We start from the raw sequence: 17,516 nt of genomic DNA, 5'->3' as shown, positions 1-17,516 counted from the left end.
TTCCCGACTGAAGTGCCTAGAACCGCTCGGCCACACTGGCCGGCCATCAACAAAGGAGGTGGCTTACAAAACGCTCGTTCGACCTATACTTGAGTATTGCTCATCACTGTGGGATCCGTACCAGGTCGGGTTGACAGAGGAAATAGAGAAGGTCCAAAGAAGAGCGGCGCGTTTCGTCACAGGGTTATTTGGTAAGCGTGATAGCGTTACGGAGATGTTTAGCAAACTCAAGTGGCAGACTCTGCAAGAGAGGCGCTCTGCATCGCGGTGTAGCTTGCTGTCCAGGTTTCGTGAGGGTGCGTTTCTGGATGAGGTATCGAATATTTTGCTTCCCCCTACTTATAACTTCCGAGAATATCACGAATGTAAAATTAGAGAGATTCGAGCGCATACGGAGGCTTTCCGGCAGTCGTTCTTCCCGCGAACCATACGCGACTGGAACAGGAAAGGGAGGTAATAACAGTGGCACGTAAAGTGTCCTTCGCCACACACCTTTGGTGGCTTGCGGAGTATAGATGTAGATGTAGATGTAAATGTAGATGGGATAGAAACATGCACATATACAATTCGTGACAGTACCGCTTACACGAGCTATAAAAGGGCAGTGCATTCGCCGAGCTGCCATTTGAAGTCAGGTGATTCACGTGAAAAGATTTCCGATGTGATTATAGCTACACGACGGAATTAACAGATAAAATCGGACTGGTGATTGGACCTCGAAGCCTGGGAAAATCTATTTCGGAAATCGTTAGGCTGTTCAATATTCCGACATCCACAGTGTCAAGGGTGTGCCGACAGTACCAAATATCAGTCATTACCCCTCACCGCAGACAACACAGTGGATGACAGCCCTCGCTTAACGACCAAGAGCGGTGGCGTTTGGGTAGAGCTGTCAGTGCTAACAGACAAGCAACACTGCGTGAAATAACCGCAGAAATCGTATCAGTTAGGCCAATGCGGAGAAATTTGGCATTACTCGGCTATGGTAGCAGACGACCGACGCGAATGCCTTTGCTAACAGCACGACTTCAACTGCAGCGTCTCTCCTTGCTCGTGACCATATTGGTTGGACCCTAGACGAATGGAAAACCGTGGTTTGATCAGATGAGTCCTGATTTCAGTTGGGAAGAGCTGATGGGAGGGCTCGAATGTGGAGCAGACCCCACTAAGCCATATTCCCAAGTTGTCAACAACGTATTGTCCAAGCTGGTGGCGCATCCATAATAATGTGGGCTGTGTTTATATTGGGTGGACCGGGTCCGCTGGTCCAACTATACCAATCACCGACTGGAAATGGTTATGTTGGGATACTTGAAGAGCTTTTGCAGCTAGTTATGAACTTCGTGTTCCCAAACAACGTTATAATTTTTATTGGTGACGTTGTGCCATGTCATCGGGCCCGAATTGTTCTCAGTTGGTTTGAAAAGCATTCTGGAGAATTCGAGCAAGCGATTTCAGAAAGAAGCGATCGGTTTTTCGCAATCAGTGGCTGCATGGTGAATAAAATTGCCCTATATTTTTATTTTCCAAAGTCGACTGTTCTTTGAGTCTACAAGGAATGGTGCACCACTGATAGCCATGTTTCGTTCCCTAATAAATATCGCTGCGAAATTTCCATAAAAATAGCGAGCTAATTTTCCAAAATACAAGTGCCAAGGCAAGCGACAAGGCGCTACATCTCCTCCCCAGACGGTGTAAACATTACCGAACAGATTTCGGCCTTATGCCACACTTCTGAGTGTGGACACCGATGTTTTTGCTGTTGTGACACTGTCGGAAGTACGATTTCTTTCGAATGAAGAAACATTCGATGTCCTTTAGTTTACGGCGCATCTGGAAGAAATTCCCGACAAGAGCAAAAGATCAAAATTACCTATAGTTTTTAGTGTCAGCTTCAACATACTTTACATCACTGACGTCCTCACGTGTATCGTTCCATTAAAAAGATATTTTCTTCAATATTTCGGTAGACAGTAATAGTATAAGTTTAACCAACAGGGCAAATTAGTTGTGCGACAGGTGGCAAGGAAGATTTTAAATATAATCCGAAGTCACCACTTCTGGACGGTTTCTTGCAATCTGGACACGATTATTTAATTACGCCCTGCTAGGGCGTGCTATGTAGTGGACAAATATGTTTACTTTTTATTAAATTTATGGTTCACATGTAACGTTAGCAGTGACAGAAACTAAAATGTACGTTTGTATTCAATTTTAAGCCACGTTGCTGTATGTGCAAATAGCCATACGGACAAACCACGTATGCACGGTCTGTAAACTGACTCGTTCCACCGAATTCGAGAAAAATCGTTCTTGTGGTCTATAGAATATGTAATGAGCTAAATAACCACCTCATTTCCATCTCTAATTAGCTTCAAACATTGTAATTGTAGGTGATAGATAATATTCCTTTGTACACGGTGATCGAATCAGGTGTTTTCAATAAGACGATTTTTCTCAACACCTGCAAGGTCTGGACCCGCTTTCGAACATTTTTCGTTTATCTTTCCTGTTAGGTGCCAACATTCCCTTGTTGACTGACACTAGCAGACTATGACCCACTCTAGAACCGCCCCGGTCACGAGCCAAAAGAAATTCCTAGCCCTGCTGACGTCTCGTGCTGAGTCGCGCCATCTGTTGCGTCACGAGTGGAATGTTTTGACAGCAGCATTCCTCCCTCTGTCGTGACCGACGGCCCGGATATTTGAGACCGGAGATTCCCAGAGCTTAAACGGTGATTAATGGGGACGTCAGCAGCAGGGTTTTTGATCTCACTATTAGCAATGTGTGATGAATGAGAGAAGGAAACGATAACAACCCTATCAGGATCCCAACACTGGGTTCTAAGATTGCTCTTCACAGCTGAATGTCCGAAGTGTACAGCGCTACCTCTTTCGGTATCTGGGAGCGTACCAGTCTTTATGTGTATGCCAGTACATGTCAAGCGACAGATACAGAAAGCAACAAAAGCTTACGTTCTGTAAGAATACTACAAATGGGGTATCGTACTATTCACAGATTGGAATGTCTCCAACGAAGGAACAGAAAGTATTATACAAAGAGCGAGAATTAAGAACTCAAGGAGGTTATGAAAATGTTTTCTGCAGCGTTACTAGCCTTATATCAAACCACTGCAGGTGAAATGCATAATCATTATGGAAATTTAGCTTCATAGTTTAGTGAATGTAATGTCAGAAGTTTGATACCGTTCATATGAACAAAGATGACCGCAGCCCATGTCAAGACTTAAAGAACAACTTTAATATATACATGTGCTTTCTTTAATCTCTTTTGTATTAACAGTCAATACTACTTAAGAAGTCACGTTATTTGCTTAACCCTTGCAGACCAGAATTTTTTTTCTGGAGGACGAAACATTTTTCTTGATGTTGTAATGCTCTTATGTGATTTTTTAATGGTTTTATGTGCAAGATTAATGCAAAAAAGTACTCGTTTTCAAAACATATTTTATACACTTGGCTTCATTTTATGGAGCAAAACAACTAACCACGAAATATTCTCTGTTTTAATAAACAGTAAAATGATCATTCAATAACTACCACATAAAATAACAATAAGTTGTATGTGTGTGTGTGTGTGTGTGTGTGTGTGTGTGTGTGTGTGTGAATTCCTAAGGGACCAAACTGCTGAGGTCTTCGATCCCTAGACTTACACACTACTTAAACCAATTTAAACTAACTTATGCTAAGAACCACATTCACAACCATACCCGAGGAAGGACTCAAACCTCCGGCGGGAAGGGCCGTGCAATCCGTGGGATGGCGTCTTTAACCGCGAGGCAACAATAACAATATTCAGTTATACAATGGAATACAGCCAACTGACCACATCCGCATACTGTAGCGGTCACGAGGTGCTGCGCGTGGCAACATTAACTTGCTGATATTTTCATAGTGATGTCCAATAACTGACAGCACTTGTAGATGATAAAAAGTCTCAATATTCACAAATGTGTACCTCAGGTTTCCGTTGGGAAAAAAAAATGCTTCTGTTGTAGCTAAGACACATTAAAAGTTACCGTACACAACTGTAGCCAGAGAGTCTGAAAGGATTAAACACCAGTTTCTTTAAATGAATTCAGACAGTTGCTGTTCTGGTTTGTTCAACAAATCCACGCCTCAGTTCATCTGCACTTTCTACTCACATCAATTGTAGGGCCATGCCTTCTGAAAATAACGTCGATGACGCTCGCTCGTCCAAGAAGACATGGTAGACATGAAAAGGGTACATGATTTAAATGTTTGTTTGTTTCCTGACATCTGCGTTGAGTGTAAGAAAATTTGACACACCGAAAAAATAGTGGAAATTTTAGTGACGCTGCTTGCTGGTGCATCCTTGGAGTTAAGTAAGCAGACATACTCTGCGCGCCTTGGCTACAAAAACAAGGAACTGCGCGAGCGGTGTGTGGCGTTGCGTGTGGTTTCCAGGAGCGCTGATCAGAAGCCCCTGGTCACGGCGGCAGATGGGCGTGGCGTCATCCGTCGCCAGGCGACAGCTGTCACCGGCTCCCGCAACAACGGGACGGAAAAACCGCGACAGCGCATGCGCCGCATCACAAGCCACCAGGCGGCCGTCTGGAGGGGATTCCCCCGCTCCTAGCAGCGCATTTACGGTTCCTCAAGTCAACCCGAGTAAATTTTGGATTTTATTTTTGTAATTGATATGTTTGCGGAGAGGTGTTAGTAAATACACCGACTAGTCACAGCTTTTTGGTTCGAATTCAGTTGACTTTCTTCGTTTACTAGCGTTTATCCCGAGGTAAGGGTCCTCTGTGGTGTACGTCGAGGAAACGTCCACTGGATTATTTATATAGTTCTTTTACGGGCTATTCTGACGAAAGCAATAACAGTTTGTTTTTACTTGCTCGGACACTACAATCGAAAACATAAAAGGTGTACTCGAAAATAAAATTAAGATCAAATATCGTCCACACCCGTATAGCAGCAGCATATGATATGGGTAGAGTACGTAACATGCATTATCGTACGAGCTAAAAGGCTATTATGCACGAATATATGTGACATGAGATATTCGTAGCTTCTTCTCCCAGTCCTAGCGCTACATGGGGCGCGTTCTCTCTACAGGATGATTCCGCGATGACGATAAACTTTCAGGAGTAGTGGAGAAGAGTAAATGTATAAATCTGAGGTACTGGACCATATTTGTAAATGATCAAGTCAAAAGTTATAAGCGAAAATTATTCTGGTAACTCTGATAGTGGAATATATGCATCAGTATTGTTGTTGTTAAGATTTACGGTAAGAAACTTTCAGAGATGGTAGTATGGACAAAAACAAGAAGAAATGTGAAATGAACAGGGGAACTTCTATTTTTATTATTTTGAAGGAGGTGTTATAAACCAAAACAAAACAATGTCCGGTAAATATTGGCTTTAAAATACATACCTTAAGAGCTTTCTTCCGTAGAAGAAATGTGTTTTCTAGCACTAAGGTTTCAGAGATAACAGAATACCCCCGTATGTGGCTTAAAGACATGAGAACCATTTTCTTTATTATTATAATTCTAAATTTAAGTCTACATCCATACTGTACAAATCACAGTGAAGTGATGACAGAGCGTACTCCCCATTGGACCATTTATTAGGGTTTCTTCCCATTCCATTCATATATAGAGCACAGTAACTCTGTAATTAGACAAATCTTTAGCTCGCGATCCCTACAGGACCGATACGTAGGGGTCCAAACTGCTCCTGTATACATACCTAGACCAGCGCTCAAAAAAGGGAGGATATGACAGAGTACTGGGCTTGATAGCTCTGTTGGTAAATAGTGCTGCCTCAGAAGATCAAGTATCCAGATTGGAATACTGGTGCGGCACTGAGTTTTAACCTACCAGGAAGTTTAAAGACAAAACAACAACCGCTACAGAATGGAGATTTCATTCCGGAAACTACAGAAAGTAGAGCGTTCACGAAAGTGGTTTCGAAGCACAGGCACATCGATAAGAGACGTGCACAAAATGAAGAGTCTGCTTTCATTAACAGAAACTGCGTCTAGAAATTTCCGCTACGAGAATCCATATTGATACACAAGCAGACAAATGCTCACAATTTACATTCGTGAAGGAAGTAAAGGTAAACTTTTCTTTTCTTTTTTTTTACTGAAGAAGTACGTTTTCCTACATTTATTTTTCTTTTTGACGCCTTTTTTGTTCTCTTTTGCATTGCGTGCTTATTTTCATTTACGATAACGAAACCAAAAGGTTAGGAATATACATAATCAAGTACAAGTATAAATTAAAATGAGATGTGTAACATGTTGGCTGAAAAAAGAGAATAATTTCATTATTGACCAACTGTATAAAGCTGTTCTGTATCTGCTCACATTTTCCGAGAGCCACAGTGCAGAACTTGGAGCAGATTACACCCCAGCACAGATCGTCACTCCTTCATCTTATATTTCCAAACGGAGCGAATAATAATGACTGCCGGTATGCCTCTGTACATCCCTATCTCTTGCTCATCTTTTCCTTGGAGTTATTACAGGTAAATAATGTTGGAGACAGTAGAATTGCTTGACAGTCCCTCCCAGATGCTGAATCTTTTTATCAATAGCATTTCGCGAAAAACGTTTTCTTCCCTCATAGGATACTCATTTAAGATGACAAAGCGTTCCGAAACACTTCCTTACTGATCGAACTGGTTAGGTACAAATGTATGGTGCTACCTTTGGATTGCTTCAATGTCTTCCTATCATCCGACACTGGAGAAGTAGCAAGAACAGATCGCAGTAGTTTTCTGTACATAATTCCTTTGTTGGTATGCTACACCGCCAAAGAATTCATGCAATAAACTAAAGTTGGCCTTACTCAGAACTGATTTTATTTGCTTGTTATATTTCACGTCGTTTTTCAGCGAGACGCTGAGATGTTTAACCAACGTCTTGAGCCACGATGTGTACTATTAAGACTGTATTCGAACCACAACCTACTTGCAGAAGTAAGCGCTCTAGTTAAATGTTGGCGCTAAAAGTATGTTTTTATATCCACATTTCACATTCTGGCTTGGAGGAACACTAGTTGAGGCAGTTTACGTGGAGAAAAGACGAAAATAGAGCTGAAACAACAAAACGGTATCAACACTCAAACCTCAACATGTCAGACACTCAGCTCGGTACCAAACGTTGTGCGTAGATAAAATATGAACCAAAACACCGATTTAGTTCGTGCTGGGTGTTGTTGTCCAGTAATTAAAAGTATCACGAGAGCTAGGGAGCACAGGGAAAGGGTACCTATCAGCGAGAGATAGTATTCTAGACCTCGCATGGGTGAGAAAATAAAACTTTCAACTGTTGTACTGAAGGTCCCGCGTTCAAACCCTACTGTGACCATTTTATTAACTCTTTACGAGTGAAACTGTTCTATGGAAAAACATTTTCTTGACGTGTAAAAGGACTTTTCTTAGTTTTTAGCAGTATTGTTCTGGCAGCCTGTTATGTACTTATTATTGATCTTATTATTTGGTTTATTATTAATTGTTGTTATTACTATTAGTTTCGCACGTGTGATGCAATTGTTTCTTTATTTTTCTGTTCCGATTGTATATTCTTTGAAAGCACAAATGTACTCTATAGGTTTACTACTTTCAAAGAAACAAAGCGAAAGCAGACTGCCAAGAGAACATTGCTGTAAACTCCAAACAGTGCTTTTACATATCATAATTAGGTTGTGCCATATAACACTTACACGCATAATACAGCAAAAAAAATCGTCGTCGTTAGGGTTTGAACCTGGGACCATTTGTAAAAGGATCTGACGCTCTACCAACTTCCCTACTTCCCTATGGAAGCATCATGTACTATGTGCTTGATGCGTTCCTTAATTCTGTTGTTGCTTTTGATTAAAGTTTACTCCGGCTCTACTGGACGAGAGTATATAGAACGACCTAAATCAGATTTTTGGTTGACACTCAATAGACATACGAAGTTTGGTACCGATCTGAGTGTCTGACATTTGGAGATTTGTGTGTAAGCACACACTTTTGTATGAGCTGCATACTTCTTCCGCAAAGGCTGACATCCGAGTGAAACATGAGTTGCAGGTAGCCTACGCACAAGAACGCAGGGGCCAAACACGTAGCTATTTCTCACCGACCATTGGCGGCTAAATGTACGAGAAAACTGTAACGAGTCTCGAAGTTAAAGTGATATTTTTAAGAGATTTCTATCAAGTTCAGAGATGTCACTAAATATTGAGATAATAGGGGTGCATCTGTTAATTGCACGCTTTTCTTCTTTTGCACTTGGTCAAGCAGCTCTGCTAACGTAGGTACATTATTGTTGAACAGGGCAGCGCTATCTTCTGTTCAGACGCAGTGGGGTCCCGTTCGGGATAGGTAAGGACTTTTGTAAAAAGCAGCGTTATCTAAACCGAATTTTATACATTCTGGTGCAGGGAGAGCAACAGAGCAAGCCCGAGTCGGAATGTCACACCATTACTCAGTCAAGCTGATAACGGAACGATTTAGTTTTAGTGTCGGAACGAACAATCAGGAGAGAGACAATGTGCACGTCATATCTAGCTCTAAGCTGAAGCCAGAGAGAGCTTCCTAACTCGGAACGACGCTCTAGGGGTATCCTGCAACCAGCAATTAATTCCTCTACCACGCTCGTCATTGGCTGTTGAAAAGTGGAGCGAAGGGTCTTGCTGGGAGGCACGTTTTGTTGTAAGGACAATCTCTGTTGAAACGACGATCCTACCCGGCACTCAGGCCACAATGAATTGTACTCGGACATTACAGATGATAACAGAAATAGAGACATTTTAGAAATAACAATAAAAATAGTGATATATCCTAGATTGGCCAATCGACATGCATACTTCAATGGGATTTTTTTTTACTAATTTTTGCTGTGTGATGCTATCAGTTTATTATGTTTGTAGTTTTATATCTAGCGTGCATTCCACGGCTTGTCACGCCATCTGACGTTGTAGTCTTGCTTTTGACGTGTTGTAACATCCATTTCTTATTCTATCACTATTTTTAGTAGTTACAAACGCATTTCATGTACTGACGGCAGAAGCTTGTGTTTTTGCTTAAATTGCGTGTGTAACAGCATAAGAAATAGCATAAGAAATGAATGTTATAACGCGTCTAAAACAACAGAAAGAGGGCTACCATACGAGAAACCATAACATACTGTGGAATGCCTCTTAGGTATAAAACTGGAAACATAAATAGCGGATAGTGTTGCGTGAGAGAGCTTAATAAATAGCAGCCCGTCGGAGGTTCGAGTCCTCCCTCGAGTATGGGTGTGAATGTCGTTCTTAGCGTAAGTTGGTGTAAGTTAGATTAAGTAGTGTGCTTAGGGACCGGTGGCCTCAGCAGTTTGGTCGCATAAGACTTTACCACAAATTTCCAAAATTTCCTTAATAAATAAATCCCACTGAAAATAGCGCACAAAGTACTGTAGCATGTTCGGGTGAAGCTTAACTAAACAAACGGTCTCTTGCATATGGCGAAATTTCCCACCAATTTTTCTTAGCAAGCATAGAAAGAAATAAGTGATACTTCATTCAAAATATGATTATTCAAGACAATTGCACTTCATACGTTGCGGGTCTAGCACCCGTTGAAGTTTGAAAAGTAGGCTGTGTGGTGGGTCATAAGTTGTGTCTGAACAACTAAACTGGCAGCTCGATTGTACGCAAAAGGCAAAGGTTCCTACTTCGAGTCCCACACCGGCGCACATTTTTACACTGTAGTGAGAAAAGTCATAGAATAATAATATGAACATATACAAATGGCTGCACTATAGGGTAAACAAGGTACAAAGGGCACTGCATTGGCGGAGCTCTCGTGTCTACTCAGGTTTCCGGCGTGATTGTGGTCGCACAAAGGGAATGGTTCAAACTGCTCTGAGCACTATGGGACTTAACTTCTGAGGTCATCAGCCCCCTAGAACATAGAACTACTTAAACCTAACTAAGCTAAGGACATCACACACATCCATGCCCGAGGCAGGATTCGAATCTGCGACCGTAGCGGTAGCGCGGTTCCAGACTGTAGCGCCTAGAACCGCTCGGCCACTCCGGCCGGCACAAAGGGAATTGAGACTTTGAACGAGGAACGGTAGTTGGAGCTAGATGCATAAGACATTCTATTTCTGAAATCTTTAGAGAATTCAGTGTCCCGAGATTGACAATGTGAAGTGTGTGCCGAAACATCAAATTTCAGGCAATAACTCTCACCATGCAGTGACCGATGGGCTTCAGTTAACGACAGAGAGTAGTGGCGTTTGCGTAGGATTGTCAGTGCTAACAGACAAGTAACACTGTGTGCAATAACCGTAGATATCAATGTGGGATGTACGGGGAACGTATGCGCTAGAACGGAGCGAAGAAATCTGGCGTTAATGGGCAATGGCTGCAGACGGTCAACGCGAGTGCCTACGCTAACAGCACAGCATAGCTTGCAGTGCCTTGCCTGGGACCGAGCGAAGTAGCACTGTGGTTAGCACACTGGACTCGCATTCGGGAGGACGACGGTTCATTCCGCATCCGGCCATCCTGATTTAGGTTTTCCGTGATTTCCCTAAATCGCTCCAGGCAAATTCCGGGATGGTTCCTTTGAAATGAGACGGCCGACTTCCTTCCCCATCCTTCCGTAATCCTATGAGACCGATGACCTCGCTGTTGGTCTCCTCCCCCAAACAACCCAACACAACCCAACCCCCTGTCCTAGGCTCGTGACCATATCAGTTGGAGCGCAGAAGACTGTAAAACCGGGGCCTGGTCGGATAAATCCCGATTTCAGTTGTTAAGAGCTGATGGCAGGGTTCGAGTGTGAGTCAGACTCCACGGAGCCATGTTCCCAAGTTGTCAACAAAGCATTGTGAAAGCTGGTGGTGGCTCCATGATGGAATTTACGGATCCCTGATCCAGCTGAACCGATCATCGACTGGAAATGGTTATTTTCGAGTACTTGGAGACCGTTTGCAGCCATTCACGGGCTTCATGTTTCCAAAGAACGACGGAAGTTTTATGGATGAAAATTCGCCATGTCTCCATCCACAATTGTTCGCGACTGGTTTGAAGAAAATTCCGGAAAATTCGAGCGCCCGACGTGAATCCGATCGAACATTTATGGGACATAATAGAGAAGTCATTTCGTGCACTAAATCCTACGCCGGCAATACTTTCGCAATTATGGACGGCTATGGAGGCAGCATGGAGCAATATTCCTGCAGGGGACTTGCAACGATTTGTTGAGTCCATGCCACGTCGAGTTGCTGCAGTGCGCCGGTCCTACAGGAGTTATCCCATGACGTTTGTCACCTCAGTGTCATCTGCCAGGAAAGTTCAAATTCTTGTCGGGTCTTCAGCCAGATCAAACTGTCATCTGCACACAAAATTTCCGCAGTCCATCATCAGATGAGAAAAGCTAAGCCACTCTCACCGATAACTGATTACGATGGTACCTTTATTTGTAGCTAAACTACGAGGTTGGTCAAGAAAGTACGGGACGATCGGTCGCTAAATGGAAACCACAGTGAAAATCTGAAACATTTAATTTGCAAGAGTTAGCTAAACTTCTCTACATACTCGTCGCTCCGACTTAGATATTTATTGGAGCGTTATACCAAATTTCCAACACCTGTGCTTTCCGATAATTCTCTGCGCTGGTCTATAGCGCGTAGCCTGCTGCCAAGTGTTGTCTCGTATCCAGCGTTTCATGTGAACAGAGATGATACTCAGGACGAGCCAATTAGGGCTGTGTTGTGGGTGATCGAACACTTCCCATCGAAAAGGCTGCAGGAGCGTCTCCACTGCCCCTGCAGGGTACGGCTGAGAATTACCATCAAGAAGGAAATGCGTGGCAGTTGTGTTAGGTGGGCTGCATTCATAAAGGCGAAGCCTCTCAGCGGGCCCTCCTACTTGGTGGGAGACATCGTTGTTTTAGGCACCTTTACTCGTTCACAGTGCGCTCACAACTAAAAAGAGTGTCTTGATGCGATCGATGGTCATACTAGAGACACTACCCAACACATCTGTGCAAAGCCTCATCGGGTTTTCACTGAGGTGTCAATTTCGCGACCGATTGTTACTTTCTGGACAACCCTCGTACAAATGCGCGTGCGCTGAGGTAAAGCGCAAGCACTGAAACATTGCTACTGCCGTCTGGCGCATGGAGAATTGTTGCGCCTCGAGTGGTGAATACCACCGGAAAACGATATACCTTTAAAAATTAATACCCATAGACGGTCGATTCAGATTCCGCTGATTCTTCATATCTGATGAAGCAGAATTCCAAGTTTTATTTAACGGTTATCCCAGGAACGTGAAGCGTTGTAACCACTCGCATCTCATTTTATAGCATCCTATGTCTCTCTGTAAGACAGTGCTCCACCACACAGACTTGTAACGTTGTAATAATCGCATATGGCAGTCAGGTTCCACACATCTGTCATTGACGGTACGAATAGTTTGGCCAATGTATATTTTAGAGAACTCACATGGTATCTTGTAAAGGCCAGGCTTCCTTAAACCTAAATCATCCTTATCAGAGCCAAGAAATTAATTTTATCTGGCAGACGGAATACAAATCTGATTTCATATTTCTTCAAAACTGTCTTATCAGACACGTTCCCAGTATAAGGGAGGAAAGCCACAGAACTGAAAGTCCAAATTCAAAAGGACTTCGAATCAGTCTGTGAGTATAGCCGTTATCATTAAAAACGTTCTTAAGGTGTTGCAGCTCTTGTAGCAAATTCTCAGTGTCCGAGATACTGTAAGTCTGTAAGACTCCTATACGTTGAAACGATGGATGACAACGGGTAGCACGTAAATACCAATCAGTATGTGTCTGTTTTCCACGAACTCTGTGTCCAAGAGTTCCGTCATCTTTTTCATGAACCAGTACATCGAGAAACGGTACCTTCCCTTCCTTTCCAATCTCCATCATGAATTTGATGTTATGATGAAGTCAATCAAAATAGTCCCATAAGGGGTACAAAGAATGTATTCCATGTGGGGCAGCAGCAACGTTCGAGCGCTAGCGCATCACCTCAGCACATGCCTTTTTGTATTTTCGCTGCTTATAAAGGTTCCGTCGTTCACGGTTTGAATAAGTTATCGGCCAGAGTGGCTTAGCTTTTCACATCTGACGATGGCGGCCACCTCCCGCCGGAGGTTCGAGTCCTCCGTCCACAGCTCAAGGTCTCGCTTTCTCGCTTCGCGAGTACGGGGTCTCGGGTTCGATTCCCGGCGAGGTCAGGGATTTTCACCTGCCTCGAGATGACTGGGTGTTTGTGTTGTCCTCATCATTTCATCATCATTCATGAGCAAAGGTTGGGAATTTGTACTGGCGCTGATAACCGCGCAGTTGAGCGCCCCACAAACCAATCATCATCATCATCATCATCATCGAGTCCTCCCTCGGGCATGGGTGTGTGTGTTGTTCCTAGCATAAGCTAGTTTAAGTCAGTTTAAGTAGTGTGTAAGTCTAGGGACCGATGACCTTAGCAGTTTGGTTCCTTAAGAATTCGCACACACACGAGCATTTGATTTGATGTCGGCATGGTGTGGAACGCGGAACTCTTGCGTGCAGATGACAGTTTGATCCGGCTGAAGTCACGACAACAATTTGACCTGCTAATACCCCGGGAAAGCCTCTATGGTCACTGCCAGGAAGGTTAATTGTCGACATAGTCTACATATGTGCAATAGGAAGTAGTGTGCCTTCTGCGGGAGCGGACGTCGCTGGACCCCCATTCGGCTGCGCCGCCCCTGGAAGTTTATTGGGCCAAAGTGGATTATCGTGGTGCGGCCGTAGGCGGCTGGCGAAGCTAGGTGCGGCGCGCCCCAGCCAGGCGCCGAGGAGCGTCCGTAGCGTGTGAGTGCGGCGGGTGGCAGGCGATGTCCCTCCCTGTTTAGGGCAGCCGTGGGCGGGGCTGTTAGCCGTTTACTGTCGGCTCGGCCGCTTTCTAAACTTAGCCGCTAACAGCCCGGCCAGGCCCGCTGACCGTGACTCACCATGTCCTCTGGGTGCCACGTGGGCGGCGACCGATCCCACTGGAGGGCCCTTATCCTCACGCATCTCTGTTGTTGTTTTGGGTGCGGCGGCAGTTGCAGTAGCTGACGCTGGCGAATCTACTGTAAGGCCGTGCGTCACTAGAGTCCTCGCTGGTGACAAGTTCGGCAGAACAAGTACGGTCCGCAGTTGGCGTGGCGAGTATTAAGTGACCAGACGAGATGGTGAATAAAGATAAAAAGATGAAGGGATAACACAGCAAGTTGTTCTTAAGAGAGAGATTTCTTGAGAAATAAAAGAAGCTACGGGCGTATCACCCAAAGGGCATGCTACCTAATCATTGTTGTTCGATCAGCTCTGTACCCTAGTTTACTCTATCTGATCAAAAGTATCCGGTCACCTATTAGTGGACATTAATATGGGGTGTGTCCGCTCTTCACTGGAGTGACATTCAGTGCGGTGTCTGAATGTCTGTGGAGGAACGGCAACCCACTCTTCCTTAAAGGTCGAAACGAGATAAGGTTGGACGCTGGAATGTGGAAAAAGATCGATATTCTACCTTATCGCAGAAATCTTTTATATCTTTCAATTAATTTTCCTCGAGACATTTAAGTCTCATGAATGAGCGGAGTGTGCGCTGATATGAAACTTCCTGGCAGATTAAAACTGTGTACTGGAGCGAGACTCGAACTCGGGACCTTTGCCTTTCGCGGGCAAGTGCTCTACCAACTGAGCTACCCAACCACTACTCACGCCCCGTCCTCACAGCTTTACTTCTGCCAGTACCTCGTCTCCTACCTTCTCATTCTGCAAACATCCCCTAGGCTGTGGGTAAGCCATGTCTCCATAATATCCTTTCTTTCAGGAGTGCTAGTTCTGCAAGGTTCACAGGAGAGCTTCTGTTAAGTTTGGGAGGTAAGAGACGAGGTACTGGCGGAATAAGAGCTGTGAGGACGGGGCGTGAGTCGTGCTTGGGTAGCTCAGTTGGTAGAGCACTTGCCCGCGAAAGGCAAAGGTCCCGAGTTCGGGTCTCGGTCCGGCACACAGTTTTAATCTGCCAGGAAGTTTCATTTAAGTCTCATGTTTACCTACAATAATGATGGAAGCTGAAGAAATGAATCCAAATTTTGGATGCGTCCTGGAGTCGAACCCATGTCTCCTTGTTTACTGTGCAGAAATTCTGTCCATTACACCACCACAGCACTACGGTTAATATGGCTGCATAGACTACCCAAGTCCAGTGCCCTCCACAACACAAACTTCAATTCATATCTTCAGCTTATTTTCCCCCTAAATAGTCACTGTTGCAAGAAAACCAATGGGTTCAGTTAGGAACTCAGGAAGTCCGTTTACGTACAGAATGTTATTGTCCACAAACGGTTGCCTCACAGATACAGATTTATAACAGGGTTCATTATCATGCTGATACGAATACTCATCGTCTCCGAACTGTTCCTCTATTGCATGAAGTACACAATGCTGTAAAATTTGTCCATATTCTTCCGACGTAAATGTTTTTTATGCGCAATAGAAAAAAATATTAAGTAACCATGAGCTCTAAAATGCATACCTTAAGAGTCCAGTAGGGAACATGTGTTTCACAGTAGCAAATCTGGAAAAGTGCTCATAGCTATTAAGGTATGCACCTTTGAGCCCTTTTCTAATGGACTTTTTTCTTGCTTTGGTCCATCCTATATGGAAGGCAGAGAGCTTTCAATAGAAGGGGTCCACTGTTTTCGCCTATTATTTTCGACTTGGTCGTTTCTCGACCAGAGTCCCTTACGTCTTGTTGATACACTGACCCTTCTCCGTCATCCCTGGAAGCTTGTAACGTCGTCATGGAATCACTCCGTATAGAGAAGTGACAACGTTAAATAATTGTAGAGAAATGCAGGAAAACCTGTAGAGGATCGACGCTTGATGCAGAGATGGCGGTTGACATTTAAAATACGAGGGTATTTCGGAAAGTAAGTTTCGATCGGTCTTGAAACGGAAACCACTACGAAAATCAAAAATGTGTTATTTGAAGCAGTTGGCTACACCTACCAGCTACTTCTCAACACAGTCGCCTCTCCGACTTAGACATCTATCGTAGCGTTGTACCAACTTTCCAACACCCTCGTCATAGAAAGCAACCGCCTGTGGTTTTGACCAATTCTCTGCACAGGTTTACAGTTCGTTGTATGTGCCAAAATATCGTCTTCATAGCCGGCAGTTGATGTGAGCAGAGATGAAACTCAAGGGTAGCCAGTTACGGGCTACGTTGTGGGCGATCAAACACCTTCCATCGAAGGCGCTGCAGGAGCATTTTCATTGCCCTTTATGAATGCTGCCGAGAGTTGTCATGAAGAAGTAGCTGCATGACAGTTTTGTTATGAGGGCTGCATGATGTCAGGTCAAATCTCTCACCGGGCCTCGTACTTGGCGGAAGACGCTATTTCCTAGGCATCTTTACGCCCTCACTGTGCACTCAGAACTGAAAAGCAAACTAGTGACATTGCCCAATACATCTGTGCAAAGCTTCATCGAACTTTCACAGTGATTTCCATTTCGCGATCGATCGGAACTTACTTTCCGAATGACTCTCGTAATTTAACGTATTTTCATAAATAGATAGGTGGAGAGATTCGTTTTTGTCTGATGCTACGATTTCCGAGCCGGCCGGGGTGACCGAGCGGTTCTAGGCGCTACAGTCTGGAACCGCGCGACCGCTACGGTCGCAGGTTCGAGTCCTGCCTCGGGCATGGATGTGTGTGATGTCCTTAGTTTAGTTAGGTTTAAGTAGTTCTAAGTTCTAGGGGACTGATGACCTCAGAACTCCAATAGAGCTCAGAGCCATTTGAACGATTTCCGAACAATCACTGAAAACCATCACATCCATCAATTCTCTGGGAGTATTTAAACAGGAGCAACCACCTAAAACAAACAGTAAGAAAGGCGGATGCCGGTTTGAGGGTCACTGAGAGAATGGTGAAGCACTGGAGTACACACATGGAAAAGGTAGCTCACGAAATTCTTTTCGACCGCTGCTTGAACATACTTCTGAATCCTGGCCCCTTACCAGGTAGCACCGACATAGGAAAAAGAAAAGAGCAGCTCACTTACCACGAGTTCGCTGTGTAAGAGTAAACACGCCACGGAGATGCTTAGCCACTTTTGTGACAGGCGCTGCAAGTGAGACATTGTTCATCACGGTGTGCTTTACTGTTGAAATTTCGAGAGCGTACGTTACTAGAAGGGTCAAACAACATTTTTCCTCCTCGTCGGTATATATCGCGAACAGATCACTAAGGTAAAATCAAAGAGATCAGAGCTAAGGCGTAGACATACCAACTACCACTTTTCCAGCACATCATTTGTGATTGGTATTGGAAATGGAGGCGGCGACATTGATACACAAAGTATCCTTTGCTGCACACCGTAAGGTAGTTTGGGAAATACAGACACAGATGTTGCTACAAAATGCAAGGGGCTGCCTAACTGTTATTGAACACCGAATTAACGC

The sequence above is a fragment of the Schistocerca americana genome, chromosome 3 (assembly GCF_021461395.2).
Source record: "Schistocerca americana isolate TAMUIC-IGC-003095 chromosome 3, iqSchAmer2.1, whole genome shotgun sequence".
Classification (NCBI taxonomy): Eukaryota; Metazoa; Arthropoda; class Insecta; order Orthoptera; family Acrididae; genus Schistocerca; species Schistocerca americana.
This window is presented reverse-complemented; position numbering follows the sequence as displayed.